Below are 8,299 nucleotides of genomic sequence, written 5' to 3'. Positions count from 1 at the left end.
TAGCTAAAATCAAAAAGTCTGTCCCAATTCTTTTGAGACATAGTTTCTGCAGAGCAGCAGGAGCTCATTAGAAATTCACTACTGTACTGGTGCAGGAGTTAGCCTCGGCTACTGTCCCATTAACTCTTTATATACGCTCTCCTGCTAGCTAATAGCACCTCACAAGCCCAAGCTAACATTAGCATAGCAACAAAAAAAAAACGAGCCACATCAAATGCAGTTTATAGCCAAAACTAAAAAGCTTGTGCCCGTTTTTAAGACACAATTTCTGCAGAGCAGCAGGAGCTCATTCACCTCTGGGTTGGCAAAGAAGTTAGCCTCAGCTAATTTCCCATCAACCCTTTGCTTACACTCTTCCCTACCCAGTGGGCACCTTGATATCTGCTCGCCGTCAGAATTGAGTCGATATTTGATCCAATTAGTGAACGACGCTATTCTAGCTTTTGTTTTCATACCATTGTTTAAGTGTGAGAAATACATGAACAGTAGAAATTCAAACTCGCATGAAAAAAACAAAATTAAGAATTCTATTTAATATAGTTTACGTAATTTGATATCAATTTGTAAAACGTCAAACTGACTTCCATGCGTTTTTTGTTTTTGTTTAGTCTTAATTAAATTAATATAGGCTTAACTAAATCGCTGCATGTGGCTTAAAAAATATATTTGATGTTTTCTTTTCAATTTAAACTGAATTAAAACCTGATCTTTATGCAGATACACCTCAGAAACTCAAGCTAACATTACCGTAGCATAAAAAAAAAAAAAAGCAGCGAGCAACATCGGATGCAGTTCTCAACCAAAATCAGAAAGCCTGTGGCGATTATTTAAGACACAATTTCTGCAGGAGCTCATCAGGAATTCACCTCTGAGTTGGCGCAGAAGTTAGCTTCGGCTAATTTCCCATCAACCCGTTGTTTACACTCTCTCCCGCTAATGTTAGCCCAAGCTAACATTAAGGTAGGAAAAAAAAAATGTTGCACCCAGTCGTACAGTTTTGAGCCACGTGTCAGCTCATGTGGAAAATAAAGGTGCTAATAGATCTACTTTTCTGCAAGTGGATCAGAATGGGAAAAATTGGAGGCCGCCCATGGCAGTTGCATCGTCACAAACCTTTTCAAACTGCGTGTTTTTATCTGCTCCTGATCCAACACGATTTGAATAAAGAAATACTCATAAACGCAGTTTTAATCTTAAATTATTTTATAGATGATGTTCTCCATCATGAGAAAAATGCTACATAAAAAACCCAGTTTTCATTGGAGTGAATCTTTTAACCAATTTGTTCTGTAAATTTCTGTTCTAACCTGTAAAAGAGGTCATGTGGCGAATCAGCACATGTCTGTTTCTGCAGGTTCCTGCCAGAAGAAATATCAGCCCCACAGACTTAAGAGTGGATTCAATTAAAGCACTGTTTCCTTTGAGTCTCCGTCCAGAATTTTAATGTACAAATCTTTGCCAGATGCTTCAGTGTCTGTTGAAGAACACACAGCGAGTCAGAAACTGATAAGATTGATTGAGCGGCTCTTTCCTTTTCTCTTTAGTTTGACCTAAAATAAACAAATCCACTAAATACAGCAGGATAGCAACATTTCTTTCTTTCTTTCTTTCTTTTTTTCCTCTCAACGGTATGTTGAATGTAAATGCAGATGCATTTTTCACACATGTTGACCGCCAAACTTGGATTGACAACACAGCTGGTTGGAGAATGCAATGGCTGCCTTTCTTCCTCCCCCACTGTGCAGGAACCAATTGTAAAGCACCTGTTTTAAATTCTTTCCACAGATCCCCACTTAAGATGGTTTAAAACAAATAAAGCTAAAACCGAAAAAGATGGTAATGTCAAATGGAAATGAATATTGAGATGAGTATTTTTTTTTCTTCAGTTGATTTCAGCACTTGTACATTGTTTCTTCAGCATCTTCACTTCAAGTCCAGATTTCCCAGAACATCAGGTTTTTTCTTTTTCAGCCATTCTGATGCAGATTTGCCGTTGTGCGTCGCGGCGTTGGTCTTTTGGATGACCCAGTTTTATCCGAGCTTTAGCTGTCGGACAGATGGGCTCACAAATACTCTGGTGAACTGTGTGGGTGACTCAACGTCTGCAACTGGTGAGAAGCGAAGCCAAAACCAGACCTTTCCAACACCGTGACTGACAGCTGGTATGAGGAATTTTTGATCTGTTTCCCTTTTTGTCAAACTTGGCACCGTAGATTTAGCCTTTTCAGTCTCACCTTTGTATTAGACTCTGAAGTTTGCTCAGGAATAGTTTGGCAAGAATCAGTCATGCTTGTATTTTAAAAGGCATTGATGCAGTTTTTGTCAGAGAACCCGTACCTTGAATTCTTTTAGGCTAACATGATTCACTTGACTATTAATGGATTTAAGCATTATGCGTCCATTGTAAGGCCTCCAATTTAAGATCTATTGGACTCCATGTTTTTACACGTTTGAACGTACTAGAACATAAACGACTGGATAAATTATTACTTTTTTAATTGCACATAATCGTTCTCATTTTAGGACAAACTGAGGTTGGGTCCAAATTTTTCCACTACTTAGTGTGTTCACTATTTTGTAGAACTGTTTGAATCTACAATATTCCGAAATCCAGTGCCCTAGAAATTCCCCAAAAGTCTGCAAGAATCTCTAGATTTGTGAACATAGACCACAATGCATTGTGTTTGATCAGCTTTTCATGATGAAAAAAAAATATTTAAATATATTTATTCAAGTTTTCCATCATCAAGAAACAGTGGCTTCATATATAATCTTCATAAAATATGTATATTTTTTAGATTTCTACATTAGGAAATAAAACAAAAGAAGAGATGGTGTCCAAATTGCTTTTAAAATGCCAGATAGTCCTGAACTTTTTTTTAGTACTTGTGGGGAGTAGGGACGGACTTTGTTCATGCCACAGGTGGGTTGGAAATGTTAGCCAGATGAATGTTAAGGAACAGTTGCTTCTCTGAAGACAATGTTGATATTATGATGATATCTTGTACTTTTTACTATCTTTGTGCTAACACACCTGAGTCCTCCAACTCATAAACGGCCAAAACAGCCATTTTTATAGAGGTCTTCACACCTGCTGCTGTGGAAATCTTCGCTTATTAAGTTCCATAAAAACAGTGAAGCTGAACTTTGTTGCTTTTGTTTTTTCAAATAGAGTTCCTGTTTTACTTACAGTTTAATATTTGTTCAAAAAGCAAATCAATGGAAGTTGTGTCTACTGGATTGTCTTTCTTTATATAAATGCTAAGAAAACCAGTTTGAACAAATTAAGCATTTAAAAAAATTGTGTTTCAATACTTTTGATCTTTGTGAAGTTACTTTGTATTTTACTTCTTTTGTGTGTTAATTCAATAATTTCATTATTTGCATTAAAACATTGCAGACAAATAGTTCTTTACTATCAAAATAAAAATTATCCTATTAAAGCAAAGAAGTACAACAAATCACAGATTAAATATATGATAAACAATATGAAGCCTTTTTTCTATTCCATTCCAAATATGATTTTTTTTAAATAATATTAATTTATTGGCAGCTATTGCACATATCAAGCTAGCTATTGCTAGCTAGCTAATGTACAAGCTAAACATATCTTTACAGTTTTTTTTTTCAAAAACTTTAGGATAAAACAACTGATATCAAATATTTTCCAAATCTATCTTCCATCTTTTAAAAAGTCTGTAAAATATTCTTTAAAGAGTGTCCAGAAGGATTTACAGTCAGAAATAATGGTTGCTTGAGTTTAAGCTCCTGTGAAACTCTGGGTTTGAAAAAGGCAGATGTTTAACACTTTAACCCGTCAGCACAGTAAACGGTTTAGTGTAAATACTCCAGCAAACAAATGAACGCCGACATAAAAGTAACACAGAGACAAATGAGAAGTGAAGCAAAGCATGCAGGTCACATGAAAGCACACAAGTGAAGCCTATTGTGCAGAAAACAAATTACAATTTGACTTTAATGTTTATTAAAAAAAAGAAAAAAAATGACTTTATTTATTTAAAATGTTGAGATCATGTCTAAACAAGAACAAGCGCTAGAGTGTGTTGAAACTGCATGAGCTTTTCAAAATATCAATATTTTTCTGTTCCATCACAAATCTCTTCATGCCCTATTTTTGTTTATAAAAAGACAATTTGCCGTCAAAATTTTCTAGAAACGTTAAATAGAAAGTTTGACTAAATCTTTTTTGTACATGTAAACAGTTTTAATAAATCCCTTAATTTCTCTGTTCTGCATTGCTCTGTCAGATTTTTGCATCTCAGATTATTTCCTTTTTTAAATATGTATAATAACCAAAATTTGATTTCTTTCTGCAGCATGTCACAAAAAGCAAACTTTGGTTGTATTCATGATCATGTCTCCTTTCTGAATTACTAATAGTTTGTGGCAGTTTCCACATTGATTTTTTCATACAAAAGGAAATAATTTAGCACTTTTTATTAAATGTTGTATCAACAATTTAGAGAGCGGGTCATTCATTCAATTGTGCACTTTCTTTTTTTCTCTAAAATCACAGGTTGCCTACGATGTTCAGTCCTTTGTGTTCTCGTTAGCAGCAAATGACAAGTCCAAGCAGAAAGGAAGGAATTCACAAAGACAGCCGTGGATAAAGCGGATAATGTGTTGGACCAGCGATGCTGAATTACTGGATGCAGTTCAACTGAACACCTGCTTGACCTAAATAAGCCCAACCTGGCATTTGAAAAATGCTCTCAATATACTCTGCTGTACATGCACTTTTTAGTATTTATTATAGATCCTACATTTTATACCTATATGACTCATTTGTGACACTTTGATAATTAAAGAGAATCTTGTAAAAGATTGCACCATCAGATGATAATTTGAAAAAACTAATTATAAGAAGCAATGAGGTGTGAAATATCCAAATTCCTTCATTTTCTTGAACATCATTTTTTTAAATCAAATTTGTTGCTAAATGATCTAGAATTATTAGGCCTAGAGTTCTGTTCACACCACCTTTAGCAACGCACATTAAAGCAACGACTGTTTTCAGGCTCTACGTTCAAAAGAGTTACCACTAAATGCGTGCTGAAAAGAACACAGATTTGATAGCGACGGATGATTGGTGTCTATTTTAATACACAGAAGTGCCAATTGTTCGTAATTTGATCATGGAGGGGAAATTGAAAATTGTGGTTTGTGCTCTGCCAGAATTCTATGACCTCAGGTTTTTCATAAATCGGAATAGAGCTGTAAAAACAAAGGCCTGGAGTGAGATTTGCACCACAAAGACATCTTACACTAATTCTCCTTCAACTGTAGGTGTGCTAGCCAACTGTAGAAAAAGAAAAAGAAGCCCCTCCCTGCTTGTCCAATGTGAACACCAAATGCTAAACACGATTTTAGCACATTCTTCAATCCACGTCACATTCTGTTTTTTTAAAATGCAAAAAAACGTCACAGTCTTTGGTTTTCAACGAACAAAATACCAGTTGTTGTGTTTTACTTTTACTTTGAAGGTCAAAATCCTGCTTCCCATTGAGTTAACCAGCAGAAGCTTGAGCTGAAAGCAGGTTTTTGCTCCAAACTTTGAGTCATTTTTGATCAAGAATCAATGTAACATGATAAAAAGTAAAAACAATTTTCAACAGTTCATGTTCAGCCAGGTGCATTTAGTAAATCATTTCAGTCTCAGGTCCAGTATTTTACAGTTCCTGCTAGAGTATGAGTAGCTCCTTACTGACAGATTATTACTGTTAAAGCCAGTGACTGTATATAGTGAACTGGACCGAGTGAGTGTGATGCCATTCGTAGAAAATAGCTTACTTTTGGCTCCAACAAAATAAAGTTAATTCATTCGCCATTTTTTCCTAAAAATGGACGCTTCCATGTTGGAGCCAGATGACGTCAGTAAGCAGTCAGTCTGAGTCAACGTTTCTATGGAAACCAATTTCCCCAATCAGGAGTGAGCTTGTTGGAAGGTTTCACCTCTACCACTCGGGAAAATCTGTCAAACCTTTTGTTCAGCGGGAGATCACATACTTTTTTTGAGGAATCTGATTGGGCAATTTATGACTTGAATAACTTGCAGTAAAAAAAATTGTTTTGGAAAAAATAAGAATTAACAAGAGGATGCTAAAAAAAAAGGTGGTTATTCTGACAAACATAATAACCGAGCAACAGCTGCTTATTTCTCAATAGAAGTCTATGAGAATTTGTCTTCTTTACCCAGTGGGTACTTCCTATTTGGAATGCAAGGGGGAGGGAGGAGTCACTCAGTCCAGTTCTCACATACAGTCAAGGGTTAAAACTCAATTTCCCTTAAACAAGAACTTGAGGAGGTACTGTTTTAAGCAGCGATTAGACTTTGGACAACTACAAACGCTGAACAATCAAAGTATTCAAGTGTTTAAAAAACCCAGCAGTATTTCTTGAAGTCACAGCATCTATTGTTAACAACAGCTGGAACAATGCTGTGGACATATTGTGAAAACACCAAATAAAAATAATTATGCCAGGAAACAAGGATCATCTCAGCACCCCAGCTGTAGACCCCATGCAGCAATTTGTCTGAGAGATGACATGCGTAATGAGAACCACTTGCTGCTGGACTCCATAAATCCTGTCAGGCCTTGGAGGTTGTGGGGTTCAGCACAGTGCTCATCCTTCTGAAGTGCCTGAAAAAAAACACGCTTTGCACGTCACCGTCGGAGATGCAGAATTTCCTGCCATTCCCAGATGTTCCTGTGCAGATGTTGTCAAAGGCGCCTTTCAAAGGAAATGTTATTTGCTTGCGAAGGCTGTGCTTGTGTGTGCTGTTACTCGCATTTGCATGGAAGTTAGCATGTGAAAGTAATTGTGTGTAATGACTTAACAGACACACACCAGGGATTGTGGAGATATTTGTCTTTTTTTTCTTCTTTTTTTACTTCCACAATGCTTTATTACACTTTACTCATTTCTAAATAATAGCATAAGCTCCATCAGAGGTGAGGCTGACATCAGGAAACAAGCTTATCATGAGGCTCCCAAAGCTCAACCCACAAGCTGTTCCTGATCCAAGGCCAAGTATCGTCAGAGAGCTGGACCCTTTATACCTCAACAATAAACTGCAGCCTTCACATTTATTTGCCAGAGCAGAGGACGACGAAGGCTGGATGTAGCAGCACCGTTTCCATTCAAAGTCATCACAATAAACTGCCTTTAGCTGCTGCTTTTCCTCAATGTTTAAGGGTGCCAGAGAATGTGAGTTGAAAAGATGAAAACGAATCACTGTGGCTGGTCATTAATTGGAGTTTTCAAACACAAGAGAAGCCTTTGGCACATTAATAGAAGCCAATTTTAGGAACAAATTTTGCGCCAAATGGAAGCTGGGAAAATCTAACAAAAGAAAAACTGTGAACCGGGATGAGCAGTTTTTGATTTCCAATTGTGTCCGCTCAAATCTAATCCTCTTCTTTGTTGATGGCTGTGCTCTGTTGGTACGAGTCAAGGCACTGATACGTTGCTGGATCTAGTCTGGTCTGTGGCATAAAAATGTTTCTTTTTTTCTGAAGACAGCCACTCAAGACTTGGTAAGAAGTGCTTCCCAGTGAGAAGAACTGAAAGTTGTTTTGCCCTTTTTTGGTTTGTTTTTGCAACTGCCTGCAACCACAATGACCACATGCTAAAACTCAACATAATTTTGTCTCAAGTTTTGCCATTTTTACTTAGTGAATCCCACAAACAGATGCAGTTTCCCTCAAGAGTGTTAAAGTATTTCTGTCAAACAGTTATTTTTTGACACCATATTTGCCTCTGATTTCACAGCTTTCTATCCAATTACTATTAAACCGACTAACTGGTTTGTTATTAAGTCTGGGCTGCTAAAGCTGTGAAATACACTTTATTAAGCATACCTGTCCAACTGCTTATTAAAGCAAATTTCTAATAAGCAAATCACGACTCAATTCATTTAGGAATGTAGTCAAGGTCAAGAGGATCTGCTGCAGTTGGTGATTGAATTGACTGAATGTGTCATGGTTGCCGGGCTAGTCGGAATATTTCAGAAATTGCTGATCTGCTGGAATTTTTCACCCGCAACCATCTCTGGGGTTTATAGAGAATGGTCAGAAAATGAGAAAATTTTCAGTGAGCCAGAGTTCCCTGGACAGAAATGCCTTGTTGATGCCAGAGGTCAGAGGAGAATAGCCAGACTGGTTCCAGTTGATAGAAAGACAACAGTAACTCAAATAACCAGTGGTTATAACTGAGGAAGAGCATCTCTGAACACACAACCCGTCCAACCTTTGGGCAGATGGGCAAAAGCAGCAGA

The 8,299-nt window shown here is 37.0% G+C and overlaps 1 long non-coding RNA gene across 5 annotated transcripts in view; it reads left to right on the top strand.

The window, feature by feature from the left end:
* The window catches only part of LOC112152767, an 8,484-nt gene extending 1,530 nt beyond the window's left edge, over nucleotides 1-6,954 (top strand). For 3 of the 5 annotated variants that reach the window (XR_002920386.2, XR_004948049.1, XR_004948048.1), the window contains 2 exons: nucleotides 1,786-2,162; nucleotides 4,538-6,954. This is a non-coding gene — a long non-coding RNA (uncharacterized LOC112152767). The remainder of the gene's footprint in view (nucleotides 1-1,785; nucleotides 2,163-4,537) is intronic. The other 2 variants (XR_004948051.1, XR_004948050.1) reach the window with 1 other exon arrangement.
* Nucleotides 6,955-8,299: the final 1,345 nt, after the last annotated feature.

The sequence above is a fragment of the Oryzias melastigma genome, linkage group LG6 (assembly GCF_002922805.2).
Source record: "Oryzias melastigma strain HK-1 linkage group LG6, ASM292280v2, whole genome shotgun sequence".
In the NCBI taxonomy this organism is placed as follows: Eukaryota; Metazoa; Chordata; class Actinopteri; order Beloniformes; family Adrianichthyidae; genus Oryzias; species Oryzias melastigma.
This window is presented reverse-complemented; position numbering and strand designations above follow the sequence as displayed.